At 45.1% G+C, this 21,191-nt stretch overlaps 1 protein-coding gene across 1 annotated transcript in view; it reads right to left on the bottom strand.

Annotated features, from left to right (window-relative positions):
• The window catches only part of GNG12 (G protein subunit gamma 12), a 126,405-nt gene extending 105,421 nt beyond the window's left edge, over positions 1 to 20,984 (bottom strand). The window contains exon 1 of the mRNA XM_049774425.1: positions 20,941 to 20,984. The gene's annotated coding sequence lies outside the window, so the exon portion shown is untranslated. The remainder of the gene's footprint in view (positions 1 to 20,940) is intronic.
• Positions 20,985 to 21,191: the final 207 nt, after the last annotated feature.

Below are 21,191 nucleotides of genomic sequence, written 5' to 3'. Positions count from 1 at the left end.
ACCCCATCCTTCCTTGTGTGCCCTGGAACCACCTGGAAGCTTTCCCAGATGGCCACCCTCTGGGCCCCATGCCAGAGGCCCTGGCTTCCCAGCTCTGGGGTGTTGCCAGCTCTCTCTGACGGTCACCATGGCGCCTCAGCTGATTCCAACCAGCAGACAAGTTTGCAAACCTTGGCCCTGTTCACTTCCGCTTTCATGCCTACCTGAGGCATCAACAGAGCCTCTGTCCCTCAGAAGCTGTTTTTATTCAGGAAAGTGGAGAAACAGAAGGGATAAAAAAGAAACCCAGGATAAAATAATGGTCAAGGTCATCCATTTTCAAGTCCTTTTTCTCAAGACAGGAAGTCACTGGAGGTCAGAGTCCTTGGTGGGAATCTCTCATTCTGCCCTGCCCCCTAATAAAGATTACAGCCCTATCCTTGAAGTGATGAGGCATCTCCCAGAGGAGGGTATGTGACAGGCACCCCTTCAGGGGGTGGGAAGGGAAATGCAGCCAGTGATTATGAAGCAGACGAGATATCCAGGAATCAGCTTCCCTGCCTTTCCCAGCACTGAGTCCCACACTTTCCAGGTGCCCCAGTTTCACCCCCATTCGAAAGCTTCCAGCCACCAAGGGCAGACTGGCTACCTGCCTATGGACCCCCCCCCCCCATTGCACCCAGGTTTCTCCTCCAAAGTACGTGGCCCCTAATCCCAAGGGGACAGCTATGCCTTAAGTGGGCAGGAATGAGGTGCATATTCAGGTTCCCATCAGGCTGACTGCTGCCCACTCAGCAGCCCTGTGCAAGTGGGGCTTGGGGACAACTGGCTCAGATCACAGTGTTTTGGTGACCCAGCCTCTAGCAATTTGCTGAAATTTTCTAGACATCCTCAGTTTCCCCATCTAACAAATGGGACCAAAGCATGGCCAGTGTCCTTGTCTATTCAGTCAACACATTGGCAGATGTGCTGTTCTTGGGAATGTCTCATCACAGTGACCTAGTGCTGTGGGAAAGAGCAGAAGAAGCCTCTGGGGTCCCTCTGACTGGCACTCATAATGGCCCCAATACCCCAACATTTAGGGAGGAGTTTCACATGGATATATGGGGGTTGGAGTCCACTTAGCTCCTAGCGGACAGTCTCACAAGAGCTTCCTGAAGAATTGGTCCCAGTTGGATTTTTTTCTCTTGGGGAGCTTTCCAAGCCATGCACAGGAGGTCTGGGGCATTTTTAGTGACTCAGGCAACCAAGCAGACAGGAAGCTCAGGGCATGGCCTGTGGTGGCCAGAAAACACCATGGGCTATTGCATCTGATGCTGGGAATCAAACCAAAGTTAGCCACTTGCAAGACTGTGCCTTAATTCCTGTGTCCCTTTTCAGGTCCCAAGGCTTGTTTATTAGGATTCCATATCAATTCCATGACCACTCACTGCTCTCTTTGGGGTGTGCTGGACTCTGTCTATCACAGACAATAGAAAGGCCAACAACCGTCAAAGCCTCCAGGGGTGGGACCCATTCTGGAGGCAAGATATCACCCTTCTACATCCTAACCGGCTAGTTAGCCGGTCCCCATAGGAAACCAGGTCAGGGGAAATGAAGATGTCCAGAGCTGGGGGGTGATGGGAAGATGAGAGAGCCCAAGGTGAGAAGGACCATTTTCATCTCTGGAATGTTCAGATCAGTCAAAGGCCTGCACAAAGTAGGTGCATAATAACCCCAAAGGCATCTCCGCATGTCTGATGAGGGAGACAGACATTGATGCAGGTGAGTTTGAAATCCAGTCTGGAGGGGAAATCTCCTCACAGCCTCCAGGAAATTCTCAATGTGTTCTGAGGAGGGGTCTCTAGATCAACCTTACGAGATTTCCCAGATCTCCAGAGATCTCCCTACCACCCCCCTCTTCATTCATGTGAAGAGATAGCCAGAAGTCAGGTCTGCAGCAGGAAGTGGGCTCTCTCCAGCACCTGAGCTTTTGGCATCCTGGCCTCAGGAACTCTGGGAAGTCAAACCCTATCTCAGAAACTCCTGATCCCCAGCCCGGGGAGTCTCTGGCAGCCACCCCATGGGTCTGAGATGCAAACCCTCTGGTAATCTTGGATCTTGATCTCAGCCTCTCCAGGTCCATGAGAAAGACATTTATCTAGTCACTTACTGGTCTCCACTTACCAGAGCTGGAGCTCAACTCCCGATGTTCACCTTTCCTGCTGCCTCTACTTCCACTGGAAAATCCTTCTGACCTCCCCACGCTTGGACCTGAGCCTAGGCACAACCAGGTATACCCTCTTCTGTGCTTGTCATGTCTCTTTCAGACTTATATATCGTCATTCCTTCCCTTATGTGTCTTTTTTAATTTTTATATATTAAATAATTTTAATGGAACCACTATGAGATACAGTTACAAAGTTTCATTCATACAGGCATTGAGTTTTAGTCATACAAGGTGCCAACACCTATACCTTCACCAGTTCACGTTTCCAATCATCAATGTCCCCAGTTCCCTCCTATCCTCATTCTGTCCCTGCCCACCTCTATGGCAGACATTTTTCTTCTTTTTCCTCTTTCTCTCTTCCTTTTTCCCTTTTAAACACTGTGGTTTGCTGAAGGGGTACTATGCATATCACTTGCCTACTTTCGGCACCCAGTTCTTATCCAGAGTGATCATTTCCAGTTCTCACTGACACAGTGCTCCCTTCTCTGCCCTAACTGAATTCCCCTACTCTTTGGGATACGATTCCTATCATGGACTGGTCCTTCTGGTCCTTGTCTCTATTGTCTTTGGGTATTAGTCCATACTAATTTTTGTTCTATCCCACAAATAGGTGTGATCATTCTGTGTCTAAAGAGACTTATTTCACTCAGCATAATACTCTCCATATCCATTTATGTATAAGCCAATTTAATAACTTCATTTTTCCTAGCTGCATAATATTCCATTGTATAGATGCACCACAGTTTCTTTATCCACTCATCTGTTTTCGGTCACTTGGGTTGTTTCCAGATTCTGGCTATTGTGAATAGCGCTGTCGATTGAACATAAGAATGCAGATACCTTTTCTGCATTGCGAGTCAAGTTAACCAAAGAGGTGAACGACCTATCAATGAAAACTTCATGTTTCCTTTGGCTTCACATTGACATATCCACACCCCTTCTTTCCTGCCTTCATCTGTCTTCATGCCTATGGCACACACATATTCCTGGTCCCTCTTGATGGAGGGGCTGTAGAGTAGGAAGAGAAGGTGGGAGCAAACAGCTGGTATTGAACAAATGTTTTCTAAATGAGTGAAAAAGGGAATTGAGTCTTGGTTTCCAAACCTGGGCAGGGAATTCACTGGCAGTTCAAGAGAAACTTTCTCAAAAGTTGAGTAGTACTTCATTCATCCCCAAGTCCCCACAGCCTGGAACTTGGACAGGTGCTCAGGCATATAAAGACAGGCAGGAAAGCCGAGTGATGAAATCCAGAGAGACTGGAGAACACATGGAGAACATTCAGAAGGGCATCCTGGCACCACCAGGAAAGGTGTGCAGGCAGGCACCAGACTTCTGTCTGCCATAAAGGATCACCTTCAGGGATCCAGGACCAAGTCCTCGTGGGCAGCCACTTTTGGGAAATGCAATAAAAAAGGAACTGCAAGGACCATGAAATGAAAAAGGACAGAGATATCCAACAACTGTCAAATTACTGTGAAAATGTCCAGTGAGGAAGCTGCCATATTGGCACTTCAGGCCTTCGGCAGAGCCTTTTGGCCACAGACCAGACTCTGAAGGACACAGGGAGGGCCTGAGAGGCGGTCAGGGTGGTGGCAGGGTCAAGGCCCAGGCCTGCTCGGGCAGGGCTTCCTGTGAGTCAAGCTCCAGCCAGGAGCCCCACTTCTCTGAGCTCTAACAGCCATCTGTGAAGAAGATACCATTACTACCTCATGGGAAAGATGGAGAAACTGAGGCACAGTAGCTCAATAACTCTTTCCAGACTCTTGAGCCATGGCTAGGCCTTGAAGTAGGTTCATTTGAATGCTGATCCCATGATGGTACCTCAAGGTAGAATGGTGGTGGTGGGGGGGCTGCTATATCAGGGATATTTCCTGGTTCCATGGCCCTCCCCTGTGCATCTGAGATCCTGGGCCCTGCTGAGGCCTCTTCCTTTGGGATTTTTATCCATTAAGTCATTGTCGATTCAACCTCCATCCCTTTTCCCTCCACAAAAACCAGACAGAGGAACCAGCTGATCCATCTTTACTCAGGACTAATTCTTCACAAGACACTGAGGTGACCTAAGGACATTCCACAGTCCTCCTCTCTTCAATGAAATCAAATGCACACACAGATGACTGGCAGCACTAGGGACACTGTAAAGGTTTTAGGAGTTGTGCCAGGAACGATATGAATCACACCACAGGATATTTCCGGATACATACTCCCTGCCTGCTACGGCTTCTGTGGAAACAGAAGGCAGATTGCTCTGCCCAGTTTTGTTTGCCTTTTGACTTAATTCAGTTCGTTTCGGCAGCCATGTGCTCTGTCTTCTCTGCTGTCTTGTCTGCTTTCTTGGTCCCTGCTTCACACACAGGCCTTCCTCTTGTGTCCCATCCTGCCAAACTCATTCCTACCCCTAGGCCTTTGCACAAGCTCGTCCTCCACCTAGAAAGTTCTTCTTCTACCTGGTTGTCTCCTTTCCATCATTCAAGATTCAGGCAGAATGTCACCACCCTAGAATTTTCTTAACACTTTTTTTCAAGGGACCCCTCTTTTCCTAGATGCCTGCCCCAGAATTCACAGAGAATATATTCACCAGAATTCACCCAGTTCATCGTGGCTTTCACAGGGCTAAAGAGATAGCATAGCGTGTCAGGCTTGCAGGGCCGAATCAGATTCCATCTCCAACATCCCATACAGTCCCTGGAGAACCACCATGAGTAATTCCTGAGCTCCGAGTCAGGAGTCACCCTTGAGAACCACCAGTATGACTCCAAAACAAACTAAAAATAATAATGTGGTTTTACTCAAGAACTCAATCATTCCCAGGTTGGTCCCCATTGTGCAGATGACTAATCATTTATCCAATGAAAAAAGACTATATGTTAGACAGTGGAACATGATCCAGAGAATTTGATTACCACCACTTTAGAAATCACTACTGGGCTGTCCCAAAACAACACTTGGATTTATACAGAAAGACCCATCTGAAACTTGACTCAGGATCTTCTATGGAACCTGGCCTAGAAACCTAGTCCTAGGATTCCAGTGCTAGAGTCTTCCTGTGGGTTTGATCCCCAATACCACATGCCACTCCCCAATCCCCAGCACTGCCAGTTGTGCCTCTTCTCAAGATAAACAAAGAAACACCAATAACTACCACCAAATGTTCTACAGTAACAGGAGTGACATGACAGAAATCTCACGTGACATGACAGCTTTAATCTGGGACAGATGGACAGGGTAGAACTTTGCCCTGCAGAGCACAATCAGGTACATTAGCACCCACCACCCTATTCCTGTAATCCTGCACGAACGAACAACACTGGAGCAGAAGGCGGGAAACTACAGGGATCAGTGACTGGCAACTTACTGATGACATTACACAACAATTTGGTGGACATTGTATTGGGTCTCAGTCTTCATAGTAACAGACTCTCCCTCAGAACCACCCATCACAAAAAGGTGAGCCAATGAAACAGGGAGATTTACTAAGTGTGCTGAGACTTATCAAAACAACCAGACCCACCCAGGCCAAGATACAGGTGATAACCAAACAGGATCTCCCAAAGCACAGTTGCTAGGCATGGGGCCTCATAGCCTGCTGGTTGGACCCCGGCCAGTCAGACTCTGCTCCCTGCTGGACTGTAGTGCACACTCTGTCCCCAGCTGGAAATGAGGCCTCATTTCTTCAACCCACCCCAGCATGAGTTCCACAGCCACCACCCAAGTCAGTGGGGACAGAGGTCACCTAAGCTTACTTGAACTCATACATGTGCCCTCAGGTGCTTGTTATCTCAACACCACTACCTCCTTACTCCTTCCCTCTCCCCATCATTACCCTAGTCCCTTGAACTCACTACTAAGCCTGGGCTAGGCACCTGTGAATGTGAATTATATGGCCCTTTTCCAGGCCTTTATGAAGCATCCGTGGGGAGACAGAGAAACACACCCACACTCAGATCACTGACAGCTGCCTAGAATGAACTAATACAATGGAGCTATGTAAGCTACCAGAAGAAGACTTCAAAGCAACAGTTTATATGATATTTTTTAAAATTGGGCCAGAGCAATAGCACAACAGAGAGGATCTTTGCCTTGCATGAGGTTGACCAGGGTTTAATCTCCAGCATCCCATATAGTCCCTTGGCCCTGTAGGAGTGATTAAACCCCCATCCCCCAATTATACTTTCAAAATGAAGCCAAGGGAGGAAATACAAGCCAATTAAGACAGAGAAAGTTTGAGAAAAGTTCCAGCACAAATTCTAATGTTAAAGAATAAGTAGTTTGCAACAGGTACACTAAGTACTTACTTTGCATGTGTTCAATCCAAATTTAATATCCGGAACCACAATATGATATCTGATGCCCTGCCAGGAGTAATTCTTGACCGAGGAGATAGGAGTAAGCCCTGAGCACTGTTAGGTATGGAGCAAAAACAAAACAAATGAGCCATCAAAAAAAAAAAAAAAAAAAAGAATAGAAACTAAAAACATAGTAAAAGGGCTTATAGCAGAAACAAAAGAAAAATTATTGAGATAGGAGGGAAGTAGTGAAAAACATCCAAAACAGCACAAAGAACAAAAAACAATGAAGATAACATATAAGCCCTCTAGGACAATAAAAACAGAAACAACATTTACATCACAGAAATTCCAGGAGTGAGGGGAAGCAGAATTCTTTGAAAAATAATAGCTGAAAACTTTCCCAAAGCTAAAAAATTCCAAACAAAATAAACACAAACGAAGACACATTATAACTAAAATGGCAAATTCAAAAGATAAAGAATCCTAAAAGTAGCACGAAGAAAGAAAAGTAGCACAGAAATGACATTACTAATTCTAATAGCAATTTCTCTACATAAACTCTGTAGGACTAAAGGAAATTGCATGCTATTTATACAAGCACAAATACAGATGTATGTGTAGAGATGTATGCTTACGTGAATATATGCATATACACACTGCAGAATGGAAAAGAATGTTGATCCAGAATAATTATCATTCAAGTTATTATTGAAGGAATAACAAGCTTTTAGACAAACAGATGAAGGAATTCATTACCACTAAAATGTCTCTCAAAAAAGAAACTTGAGCAGGGCCACAGTGAAAGAATAGCAGGGGTAAAGTTTGTCTTGCTTTCACAGACTTGGGTTCGATCCTTGGCATCCCATCCCTAGCCTGCCAGGAGAGATTTCTGATTACAGAGCCAGGAGTATCCCCAGAGTGCTGTCAGGTGTGACTCAAAACAAAACAAAACAAAACAAAAGAAGTTTCTACCAAATGAAAAGAAACACAGTAGTAGAGTAAGACACCAAAACAAAAAAAAACAAAAACATAAAATGTGACAGATAAGTAGAATAATAAAGGTCTCTATTTTCAAGTTTGTGTTTGTTTATCTGTTTGGGGGCCACACCCAGTTGTGCTCAGAAATCACTCCTGGAGAGCTCAGGAAATTCCCTACCCTCTGTATTATTGCTCCGGCCCTCTACTTTCAAGTTTACTAAATATTTTCAAAGGGTCACACCTGGTGGTGGTGCTGTGGGTAAAAAGCACTTCATGCAGAGGATCAAATTCAGGGCCTCATGCATACCACCAGGCATGTGTCCAAATGCTTAAGCAACACCCCGAAACCCTGAAGTTAAATGACTATTTCTTCATTATGCCCATTCCATTGAATTTTCCATGTTCCATAGTGTATATTTCAGTTCTAAAGTTTACATGTGATTCTTTTCAAATGTATTTTATTTCTCTGCGTGCTTTTATGCATATATTCCTAGCTTCCATTCCATAATTGAATGTAGTTCTAATAGATGCTTGGTTTTCATTCGGCTCAATTCAACATTTGGTTCAAATCAAGGTTGATCTATATTGATTTTCTCTGAGAACGGGTCATGCTGTTTTCTCTTTAGCTGAGTGATTCTGAATTGTGCCCTACTTATTTTATATATTCTGTTGAGTCTCTGATTCTACTTTCTTTACCTGAAGAATGTTCCCTCTTGTTCTTTATTTTCAGACCTGAGAGAGCCTCCCCAGAGGTGCTTGGGAAATCACTTGGGCCATACTTGGGAGGTGCTTAAAGGACCATGTTGGTCTAGGGGTGGAACTCGGGACTTTCAGCATGCCGTGCCAGGAATGCATTCCACCCCTTCAATTTAGCTTTCTGGCCCTGGTTTCAAAATCTTAACTCAGCTAGACTCACATTACAAAGTCTTGTTTATTGAATTGTATCTCAAAATTTCTGCTTAGCTCAATTTTTCCTTATTAAGATGCTTCACTCTGATTCGTATGTGTCAATTCGGGATCTGTCTGATATTTACTTACGCATGGTTTATTATAAAAATCAGGATTCCCTTCCACCACCTTGCTTCCTAGTTCTCTAGTTATTGCAGCACTGCCTTAAATGTCCAGTGGTTTCAGTTGTCTCAAACTCTCTTAGCAGTTTCTAAGACAGGGAGGGACATGTATAGTTTCCAATAGGAATTTTGGCCTCTCTAAGTGCTAAACAGATACTGTCAACTGTAAAGCCCAGCCTTGCCCTAGTTTCTCTTCTAAGTTTAGGCACCCTTCCCAAATCTGCCTGAATTTCTGTACATGGCAATGACTTCAGAGTTGTAGTTGTTTTTAAAACATATTTTGTATCATTTACAGTTGTTCTTTTTGCTCTCTTATTGATCTCTCATCCCCTAGCCCTGTTAGCATATTTTACTTACTTTTTTAACTTTTTTTCTACCTGCTACTTTAGATCCTAGCTCTTTCTTTCCATAGTGATACATTTTCATGAAATTATCAACTTATATGTCAAAATTCATTTAAAGATCATTTTGTGCTCAATAAAAATCTAAAGAATTTTAGATTTAATTTTTTAAATTGATTTCATTTTTATATTTAAAATTTTAAATGTAGATTTATTTATTTTTAATTTTTCAATTAAAAATTTAAATTTAGATTTTTTGGGGGGGTCTTTGGGCCACACCCAGTGACGATTAGGGGTTACTACTGGCTAGGTGCTCAGAAATCGCTCCTGGCTTGGGGGACCATATGAAATGTCAGGGATCGAACCGAGGTCCATCCTAGGTCAGTCATATGAAAGGCAAACAAACCCCCTACCGCTGCACTATCATTCTGGCCCCAGATTTTTTTTTTTTAATAAAAAGACAACAAGACAGGATCTTTGTCTTTAGTGAGCTAAAAGGTGAGTATAAAGTAAGACATGAGTGAATATAATGAAAAAGGAATTCGCCTTTCTATATCCCTGTCACTGTTAAGTCACTATCTCTAGCAGTACCTCTGAGGAATCCCTGTCCCTCCAGTCCAGGGGTCCTCAAACTTTTTAAACAGGGGGCCAGTTCACTGTCCAGATTATAGTAAAAACAAAAATTATGAACAAATTTCTATGCACAATGCATATATCTTATTTAGAAGTGAAGAAACAAAATGGGAATAAATATAATATGTGGCCCGCGGGCCGTAGTTTGAAGACCCCTGCTCCAGTCCCTTCAATACCACCAGGAACTGGAGGTCAGATAATGTGATTCCAGGAAAGCACCAGCTACAGAGTGAATTCCCAGCTGTGAGCTCCAGGCCTGTCAATCGTCATCCCTTACTGCTGTTGTCCCATGTCCACAGGCAGTCAGTCCCCTGATGCTGCTTCCTTACCAGGTGCCAATGTGACCTGCATAAGATCCTAAGCAAGCTGGGAGCAACACATGTAAGGACCCTGGGTGGGTACTTAGCTATCACTCAAGGATGCCCTGTCAAAATCACTGTCATCGAATGCATTGCTGGCACACACCCTTCTCAATTAGGGTTTGTCAAATGCACTAAACTGTGTGAATAACTTCACCTGAAAGGAAAGGTGACGGGTATTATGTGAGAACAATAATATTATTTGCAATGGTGACATTAGTGACTACTTGAGCACCCACAGCTACTATGCTCAACTTTTCGTCACGGACATCAGTAGTTCTTTCATTTCCACATTGAAGGCAGCATTTCATTATTTCAAAGAGGCAGGCCTGCCACCAATCATTACCCCAAATATGGGGCTGTCTCTTGTGGTAATAAAAAATGTCTTCCCTTAGAAGTGTGCAAATTTTTTTAAATCAAGAACTTGAGAGTATGTTACATTGCATGGCAGAAAGGTCTCAGAAAGGAGAAACATGAGACCAACCCCTTACTTTGGTAGGGAGCAGCCTTGCTCAGCCAGGTGGCCCCAGTCATTCACCTCAAATCAGTCTTTCAATGCCAAGACCAGTTGGGGGCTGAGAGACATGAAATATCCCAGAGATTCCAGGCCTGAGAGGATCTTCGCCACATGGTCCTACATGCTGTGAGATGTGGAACCAAGTATTAGTGCCCTAGTGTCTTGAAAGGTTGAGACAGGCAGCTCCCAGGTGAAAGCCAGTAGGAGACAAGGACCTCTCTGTAATTATAAGCAAAGATGTTTGGATTCTACCAAACATCTGAATGAGACAGAACATACATAGGCTCCTCCTCCTTTTCTTTACTTCTTCTTTTTTTCTTTGGCACACTCGGTGATGCTCAGTGGTTATTCCTGGCTATGCACTCAGAAATTGCTCCTGGCTTGGGGACCATATGGGATGCCAGGGGATCAAATCTTAAGTCTGTCCTAAGCTAGCATGCACAAGGCCAGCTCTGGCTCCTCCTTTTCTGAATCTAATATAGCCCTTCTCAGAAGAGTCAGCCAAGCCCAGGCCAATTCTGGACCATGAAACTTTGAGAAGATATGTGTGTGTTCTTTTATATGGACGTAGAAGTGAGGCTGGAGACATGGTTGAGGGGCAAGGCACTGGCCTTGCATAGAAGCCTTGAGTTCCATTCCTGGCACTTCCATCTACCATCCCTCAAAAAGACACTAAATATATGAAAAGCCACTTTCCCCATTTCTTAGTGGCACAGAGAATGTCTTAGCATGGACAACATCTTAGATTTCTTGAAAATAAGCTGTTACAGTCTCTGCGAGAGAGCAGAAAAGGAAAAGTAGTGACTTGCCCCAGTACCTGGAATCATGAGTCCAAGATGTAAAGCACCAAACACATGGCTGAGAGTACGAGGGCTGGGGAATCTTACTAGAAGGTCAAGAAATGGCAGCCTGGTTTCCAGGTCCATGACTGCTTTGGGATGCCTGGCACAATTGGCCATTAAGACCCAGCTGGCTCTGGAAGACATGATCTTCTTTCATTCACTATAGATAGACAAGATACCCAATCAAGGGCACCTTTCAGGGCACCAGGGTTAATAACAGACTAAGAGTCTGCACTTAGGAAGTTGACATTGTCTTAGAGATCAGCACAGAGAGAGAGAGTAGAATCTGGAGAATGGAGAAAAGCATCCTATGGGCTTAAAACCAGCCTTCACAAAGGTAGTAACTCCCAGATCTTGGGGCAGAAAGGAGGACAGGGGCTTAGGAAACTGGCAGCTGCTTATTGGCACTGTCATGGGTCACTCTGTGTGGAAATTCCAAAGTAGAACACTGTGGTGGGTGCAGGTTTTCTGGGGTTTCTGTTGGCCATACAAGTTACTATGATGCACAGAGGAGGTTCTCCTCAGTCTTCTCAAGAGTAACTCCTCCACCAAAACAAATAAATAAAAATAATTTTTGCACTAGCCAGTAATTTATCTTCCTTTTGTTGGATTTCACTTATAAAAACACAGGTTGAGAGATAGAAGTAGATAAAGGGCTTGCCTTGCCTGCAATCAAACTGGGTTCAAGCCCTGGCATCCCAAGTGGTCCCTTGAGCATGGCTAGGAGTGATTTCTGAGTGCAGAGCTAGAAGCAAGCACTGAGCATCACTGGGTGTGGTCCCCAAACAAAAACAAAACACCACTGATTTTACAGTCAATGTGTCTCCTGGGGGCTGACCCAAAGGGCATTGCCTAAAGGGAAAAGATTACAGGCGGCTCTAATCTCCAGCTCATCATGAACCCTCAATCCTGTTACTTCTCTTGATACTGAATTCTCAAGTTCCTTCCTCTTTGCTGTCACCTGGAGAAGAGGTGAAATGTCTCTGTTGCTAAAGATCAAAGGGAAGAGGAGCCCAGATCTCTGTGTAAAACAAACAGACCAAGGAAAAGTGGTTGGAGAAATTTTTGGGAGATGCAGCCCAATGGAAAACTCTAGATTTCTGAAAAGATTGTGTAGGAAATGCCTTGGGAATTTACATATCCCCAGTTTCTTTCTCTCTTCCTCTCTCTTCCTCTCTCTCTCTTCTTCTTCTTCTTCTTCTTCTCTCTCTCTCTCTCTCTCTCTCTCTCTCTCTCTCTCTCTCTCTCTTATTTTTGTATGAGAGGGAGGAATTCTAGACTAGAAGATCATCTTCATAATGGTTCTGGAGAAACCCCAGTTTAAAAATACCATTAGTTAAAAACTATTTATAAGTCAGATATTAGCCACTGGCATAAAACCTTACTTTCTACCTCTCTCGAATTTGCACTCTCCCCTTGGGCCTTCAAGAGCCAACAAGTTTTTGTTTTAGTTTGGGGGCTTACTCCTGGCTCTGCCTTTAGGGATTATTCCTGGCTGGACTGGAGGGACCATGTGGTGCTGGGAATTGAAGCTGGGTTGGTTAAGGGCCAGGCAGGGGTCTTCCCTTCTGGCTCCATTACATTCTGTTCTTAAGCCCAGTAGAGCTGGAATATAGCACAGTAGGAAGAGGAGGGCATTTGCCTTGCAGAAGGCAGACCCACTTTCAATACTTGGCATCACATATGGTTCCTCCAGCCCTCTAGGAGTGATTTCTGAGCCCAGAGCCGGAAGTAATTCTGCAGCTGGGTGTGGCCCCCCAAAAGAAAACAAACAAAAAAGAGCCCAGCAGTATGGTTCTGCAAAAGGCAGGGAAGGTTGTAGAGTGCCTGCAGGAGGTCCCGCAGGCCCCAGACCTGCACCTGCACCTCCTACAAAGTAAGGAAACTTCAGATTTTGAATCCTCTAAGTCCAAGCAAGAGTCCCCTGCCAGACTAGAGGAAGCAAACAGGACCAGCAGGACCCAGGTAGGATTCATAACTGGTCCAGAGGCTAATGGGACAAGCGATAGCGACAATCTTCCCGGAGGAGAGACAAAGAGGCTTCTTTGGCAGCCCCTTTCTTGGGGAGCTGCTTTAGGGAAACCCGCACAAAAGCACATAAAGCTCACACCTTTCTAGTTGTAGCTTGGTAAACCGGGGAGGCAGGGAATAAACTGGGGGTTAAAAAGGAGATCACACAATGGAAAACTATCATGCTGTGTGCACTGGAGTGCGGGGAGAAAACAGAAGATACATCGTCGCACCATCTCTTGGGAAAGGAAGAGGAATAATGGAGATAAATGTTCCTGTTTGCAAGTGAGGGAGAGAATGTGGAAAGTTCTAAAGATATGAGAGCAAAATTTATCACCATTTCCCTTTTTTTTAATTGGGGGGAGGGGGATTGGGCCACACCTGATGACATTCAGGGGTTACTCCTGGCTATGCGCTCAGAAATTGCTCCTGGCTTGGGGGACCATATGGGATGCCGGAGGATCAAACCGCAGTCCGTCCTAGGCTAGCTTGGGCAAGGCTTGCGCCACCACTCCAGTCTCTTTCCTTTTTTTAAATACTGTCCTGAGTCTGTATTGTGGTGGAGTGGGGAATACATTTTTATTTAAATGACAAAAGCAAAAAATAAAATAAAAACAAAAAAACTAACCAAGAGGAGTAGTTCTAGAAAGATATTATAATAGGCAGGGTGTTCACTTTGCACAGCCACCCCAAGTTGGATCTTCAACACCCATACAGACGCCCAAGCCCTATTGAGCACAAAGTTAGGAGTACGCGCTCAGCACTGCTAGGTGTGGCCCCAAACCAAAAATGAAAAAATCAAGAGGTTCGGGACCAGGTGTTCTAAACATGCTTTGCATGTATGGTACCTAAGTTCCATCCTTAGCACCACCCTACCTCACCTCCCCCAATATTGTCAGGGATATTCCTGGAGGCCACTAGCAGGACCCAGGTACACCCCAACTCCGTAAGGCCCAAGCAGCTCCATATCCTCAGGCCTCACACTGAGCTGTCTACTCTGGTTGGCTGAGAACCTGCAGGAGAGGCCCCAGGGGCTGCCCCACACTTCATCAGAGTAAAGAACAGGTTAAGCTATTTCTCATGGGCATATGAAGAACAGGACAAAAACACCTGGAAGACAATCTGTCACTAAAGGGTTCAGTTCTGACAGAGCAGGAAGCTCTTTCTGTTCTCACTCTGATTCGGAACACAGAGGACAGGAGCCAAGTTCCAGAGCTGAGCGTGGCCACAGCCCAGGAGAAAATCCTAAGCCCTGCTCTCCATCTAGCACTCCATCCACCAGTCTGCCAGTGCCCCTAGTACCCCGAAAAAGTCAGAGTGCTGCAGGGGAAACTGGCGAAGCACAGAAATATGAGGATAACTCCCCAGACCTTCAGGAGGACTCATCTGCTTTCTGTTTTGGGGCAGAAATAGTGTAAGCGGGATATTATCAAATATTTCTGCTAAAAGAGAGAGCAAAGCAGGTGCTGGAATATTCAGCATTGACTTAGCAGCAATTTTCCAAAAAAAAAAAAAAAGAGGAGCCTTTTGGCAATTGGTTAAAACCAAAACCTTCTCGGGCCAGAGAGAGAGTCCAGTGGGCAGAGCACTTGCCTTGAACATCAGTGATCTGGGTTCAACCTCCCAGCAGCACCTATGTTTCCCTACGTCCTGGTAAGAGTGATCCCTGAGAGCAGAGGCAGGAAGAAGCTAGGTGTGGCCCCAAGCCAAAATCAACCAAACAAAACCCAATTCCTTCCTTCTGCATTTCTGCAAAGGCTACAGGTTGAGTTTGCATCCAAAAAAAAAAAAAAGAGAAAAGAATTGCAGGTAGTTGGGACTCCTGGTTACTTATTGCTGCTGCTGTCTGCTATGTCCCTCCAAATAATCAGGGTTTGCTGATCAAGCAAGGCAGCATTTGGCCACATTCCATGCAAAAAGGCCTCAGGCTTCTGTGCCCAGTGCCTTTCCCCACCAGGTAACGTCAAGGAAGGTCTGCCGGCCAAGCACAAACCTGCACCGCTGGCCACAGAGTCACAGCCTGCGCATTTTCCCCAGAGCTGTGGTGGGTACTAGCTGCACACCCTCTTGGCAGGAGACAAGGCAGGAAAAGGAAGTCGGTGCCCGAGGAAGCCGTCACAAGACCGGCCTAAAAGAGAAAGCTCACAACGGTGCCAGCTGGCAGCAGAAGGACCCCAACAGCCAGCCTCCCTGCCTGAGTCTCCCCTCGTCTTCCCAGACACTCGCAAAGTCTTTTGCTCAAACTGCTGGCTCCCCAAAGTGGGAGGCCCACAGCTGGTCCACGAATTGCAGGAAGGACGCTCCCCCCCACTTTGCACTGCCTTCAGCAGGGAAAAAAGTGAGGGTACAGGCAAGGGAGCCCTGTTTATTTTTCAGTTGGTGTTCAAGGAAAAGGCAACCATATTAATACTTTGACCCCAGCTTCTCCCAGCCTAAAGCTGTCTTTGTCTGAATTGACAGGGAGGAAAGGTAGGAATGATCCAAGGAATAACAACAAGAATTTGACGTTTTGGAGGAAAAGTACAACCAGGTGCGACATAGGTTATCTGCTTCCATGAATTGGGTTTTCTTTGCATGCCATGAGCATCTATAGAACACTGCCCAAGTGCCAGGCTCCGGCTTATGGCCCTGAAGTGGGAGTTTGGGGGTGTGTGGGGGCTGCTGGGATGCAGGATAGAGAGAGAGGCAGGTTGCTGGGTGCTCCTAAATTAGCAACAGGCTCCCCTTCGCAGGAAAAAAGTCTCCTTCTACATCATGGGGTTTGGAAGATTTGAGCGACCACCCACACACCCACACACATCCACCCACACCTACCTACCCACTTCTCTCTTTCTCTTTCTCTCTCCTTACTGAACTAGACACTTTTGTGACCAATCTCAGAAGATTCTAGGTAGCTCTATTAGAAGTCTCAAACCTGCTCTTGGCAAACTCCCCCACTCTCCAAGACCCCACCATCCTCTAGAATCCAGTCTGGGGCAGTCACTCCGGACTCCATGAAACCTTCATGTGAAGCCCTGGAGCTAATGTGTAGGCCCAGGTCCCAAAATCCTACTGGGTTCCTGGCAGGGGTGTGGGGAGACACAAATGCATCAAGTAAGCTGGGTTGGTTCAACACTCTCCAATCTGCCGGGTCTCTGGCTAGACAACCCAGGGAAAGGAAGGGCCTCACAAAGTCTGGGTTACATTCAAGTTGTATGTGGATTTGCAATCCCACCTCTCCATCCTTAGATTTAAGAATTAAATGCAGAGGCACTTAGCCAAGCTGGAAGGTCTCCCCACATGGAGGTCTGAGACCATCTATAGGTCCTGGCAGGGATGAGGAATGAATGCCTCATGCCCAAGAATATTTTGACTGGTAGTATCTGAAACTAAGCAGCTAAATTCAAGTTGGAATCTTCTACATGGGAAGAATCCCATCTTCTTTCCTGCCCACCGTGGGCTTGTGCACACACAAACAGCCCTTGTGGGTAAAGGCAGCTCTCTGGGGCATGCAGGCATGGAGACTCAGTAGCTCAGGGCCCATCTGCAGTGGTGTCAGCCCGCATTCAACATATCCTTGTGTCTCTACCAAAAAGAGAGGCTATGCCAATTGTCAACCCTAGGTGCCCAGGCCAAGTGCCATCTGTTTGGTTTGGAAGAACCAAAGGCAGGTTTGAAGACCTCCTGGCCACAGGCCCCAAAGTCACTTATAATCAAAGAAGACGCAGAACATCGAAAGATTCTTGGCTGCCAATTCACAAAGGCAAACCTAAAAGCAATGCCTTTTTTTAAACTACTAGTTCTCTGGCAGAATCAAAAGTCTCAACAGCCTTAGCAGTCTGCAAATACCTTGGTGGTGTGTGTCTTACAGGGAACCCCTGAAACAGGAGACACAACAAACTCCTACTTGCCAAAAAATGGCACCCAGAGTCACCCTAAGAGCACTTATGCTGCCCATAAAAAAAGGCTGACATGAACCAAGCATGTGCAAAAAGATATTCAAGCGGCTAGAGCAGAGAAATGAAATCATTCTGTTCAGTGATCTTCAGTCCTGTGCCTGAATGCAGGTCCCCTGCCTTTCTCCCCCATCCTTTCACCCCCATGGGAGGTCAAGTTCACCCCATGAGGGGTCTGTAGGGCAGTTCTCTATGCTCTGAGTGTTCCTGAGTCCAGGGATGGGACAGACAGATGTGAGTCTGGATTGTAAAAAGTGGTGACTTCATTATTTTATTTTATTTTGGGCCACTCCCAGTGATGCTCAAGGGTTACTCCTGGTTATGCACTCAGACATCGCTCCTGGCTTGGGGGACCATATGGGACACGGGGTAGGGGGTGATCAAACTGCGGTCTGTCCTGGGTCAGCCACGTGCAAGGCAAATGCTCTACTTCTGTGCCATTGTTCCAGCCCCAAACATTGACTTCTATGGCTGATGAGAAGCAAGCCCAACCAAAAGACACTGACAACTCTTGGGGAGTGAGGAGCTCTCATCCCTAACAGGGTCCTCTCCTCAGGCTTCTGTGGGTCCAAGTTATAGCTTTTTTTGTTTGTTTGTTTTGGTTTTTTTTTGTTTTTTTTTGGGCCACTCCCGGCGGTGCTCAGGGGTTACTCCTGGCTGTCTGCTCAGAAATAGCTCCTGGCAGGCACGGGGGACCATATGGGACACCAGGATTTGAACCAACCACCTTAGGTCCTGGATCGGCTGCTTGCAAGACAAACACCACTGTGCTATCTCTCCAGGCCCCAAGTTATAGCTCTTAAATAAGACTTCCAGAGGCCCTCCCACTCAAAAATAAAAATCTATGAGACATTCTATTTTTTTTTTTTTTTGATTTTTCGGGCCACACCGTTTGATGCTCAGGGGTTACTCCTGGCTAAGCGCTCAGAAATTGCCTCTGGCTTGGGGGGACCATATGGGACGCCTGGGGATCAAACCGTGGTTCTTCCTTGGCTAGCGCTTGCAAGGCAGACACCTTACCTCTAGCGCCACCTCGCTGGCCCCCTATGAGACATTCTAAAGCACACACACACACACACACACACACACAGTCTTAGCGGCCACCCTGCCATGCTGCCCCAGCAGTGCACTCGGTGTAGCAAGGTGACAGGAAAGCAATTTAGACCCTTCTGCGGAAGCAGCTCAGGCCGCTGCCTCTGAGCTGCAGTGAGGATTGATGTAAACTGCTCTGGGGACACTGACCTCCCCATAAGAGGGGAGCATAGGACTGTGCTTCAGCTCTTCTCTATTCTGTCCTGGTACACGCAGGGAGGTCAATGTGTGCAGGCAGCTGAGAGGACTTATATGTGCAGTTCCCACACACATGCAGCATACATTTATTGAGAGTTACACAGTGACCCTGCCCAGAATCCAGCTGGGGGCCTGGTCTATAGGCAGACCCAGCTTTGAGCATCTTGTATGAAGCTAAACCCACAACCTCTGAAAGGACCTTTCTAAAAGCTAAACAATCTCACTGGGAAGGCCTGGCCGCTTCACTTAAGGCCCTTCCATTACGCCTATAAGCATGCTGGGGTTTTTTCCTAATACAATGAAATACTATTCTCTGTAGCTATCAATTAGAGCTTCCACAGTTAGTCTTTTTTTTTTTTTTTTTTTCATTATTATATATGTGTGTGCTTTGGGGAAACTGGGAGAGAGGGGAGGGACACAATCACCATTATCCCACACACAATCACCTGCTTTTCTTCTCCATGCATGGTTTTTCTTTAGCCAAGTTGTACTTGCCGTAACATCCTTAATTGTTTAATTCCCCTATTTAACCTCTTATAACATGGACCTCACAAATTACTGACTTTTGTTTGTTTAGTAGCCATACCCAGCAACGCGCAGGGCTTACTTCTGTTTCTGCATTCAGGAATTAACTCCTTGTGGGCTCTGGGGAGCAGATGGAATGTAGGGGATCAAACCCTGGCAGGTAGGCCACATCCAAGGCAAATGCCCCCCTACCTGCTATTCTATTACTCCGGCCCCAAATTACTAATTTCTTTTAAGTTCCTGATTACAAAAGAAAAAAAGAGAATTGACATCTAGGAGAATTATTCAATAAATTAACATAACCATTTATTTCACACTGAAAAGATACTGACAATTGCCTGATTATATTCTCTTTGTATGCCAGACTCGGCAGAACTTTTTAAACACTTTTCTTTTAAAATATTCCGAGGAAACACTAAAATTCTTGTCCAGCAATTTCCTTGCAAAAACCACACTATAGCATTGAAAAGAGAAAATAATGTCATTAACTTAATGTTCATAAGTTACTGAACCTCTAGACTAGATGCCAGGCTCTGTTCATGATAATCTCATGCCTCACAACACCTCATTGGCCATCAGAGAAACTAAGCACTTGTACCCATACATAACCCACACCTGGAAAACCCAGGAACTGTTCGCTACCCTGTGGAATGCTGGTAGCAAAATTAATTAGGGCTTGACTTCATGGCATTCTCTGCAGTTCCTGAGCATAGCAAACAGCACAGGCAAGAAATGACGCCTAAGTATCCTGGTGTCTTCGTAGTCGTAGCTAAATAGGGTAAAAGAAAGCACCATCTTTGCTTTCCCTTAGCAGAAAAGGACTTGATCTGAGACACCTGCTCCCAATTTGGTCAGCTCAATCCTCTTCACCTGATGTGCTTTAAGATAAAATAGCCAGCACTTAAAAGGACTTAAGTTAAAAAAAGATGCAAAGCACTAAAAATTTTTGCAAAGGATTCGATGATGTGATGAACAGATTCCTTAAACTAAGTAAATGAAACCCCATTCTCACCAGCATTTATAACCAACCACAATACAAGCACAAAGCATTTACGAAAGGTTCCCAATCTATCAGTTCTAAACACCTTTTAGGGAGACTGGATGTCAAAAGAAAGAAAGAGGAAGGAAGAGAAAAGAAAAGGAAAAAAATGAAGTTGTATTCCTGGGATCTATTTTTTTTTTTCATACTTGGTTCCAGACAAATACTTCTGATTCTGGTTGAATTTTCTCCATAGGGCTGATCTTAAAAAATTAAAAATAGTCTCTTTAATAAAGATGATTACCTGGCTCTAAACAAATACAACAATGACTCTAGCACTAAAAGCATATTAAAGCTGTTAGCCAGCTGATTAATCACCAATATTCATGCCTTTAAGGTAGAAGACAGCACACACGGTGCACAAATAGTAGATGTATACACACACACACACACACACACACACACACGCACACACACAAACACAAGCATGTATCACAGTTCTTTGTTCCAGAAGATTCTAGCAACCTGTCTACAGTCGATCCAATGGCCTGATGTTAGAGCAATTTAGCTAAGTAAAATTTCAAATAATTTTGAGCATTAAAGGTGATGTAAGATGCAGACAAGAGATTTCTAATTAGTGTTTTATAATCTCTCAAAATAACCTCCGTGCCGGAGACCACTCTCACCCCAGTTATAAAACAACATTAAAAAAAAACTGAATAGATAATAGCCCATCCAGGTCTCTCTGAATCAAAACCCAAATCACAGCTCAACTCCTTCTCTTCCAAATCAAGACTCAGAACATGTATTTGACATCCATGACCTCCTTAGGTGAAGCTTAAGTGAACATCTATGCTTAAAACAGCAACAGCAACAAAAAAGCCAGATAAATCCAACATAGTATATGCCACAATCCTAAAAGTGAAATGCTTCCTTTTCTCTCAGAGATAGAGAGAGGTTGCCAATAGAAAAATTAAAACGAACCTGGCTTTAGTGAACTATTTCCTCAAGTGTTTTCTCTCTTAAGCTCTTTTGCTGTCACTGGACCAATGTGGCTTGTCCTTCCCGCAGCTGACAGCCTAACAGAAAACCCCATTGTCAGAGAGCTTTCCCATCCTACTGCAGTTCCCAACACCCCACCGGTTTTTGCACCATAAATCCATCTTTTTCAGACTGTATTTTAATCCAGAGCTACAATTTTCTATTTTTCTACAATGCTCTGAATGCTGTCTGAA

The sequence above is a fragment of the Suncus etruscus genome, chromosome 6 (genome assembly GCF_024139225.1).
Source record: "Suncus etruscus isolate mSunEtr1 chromosome 6, mSunEtr1.pri.cur, whole genome shotgun sequence".
NCBI classification, from domain to species: domain Eukaryota; kingdom Metazoa; phylum Chordata; class Mammalia; order Eulipotyphla; family Soricidae; genus Suncus; species Suncus etruscus.
This window is presented reverse-complemented; position numbering and strand designations above follow the sequence as displayed.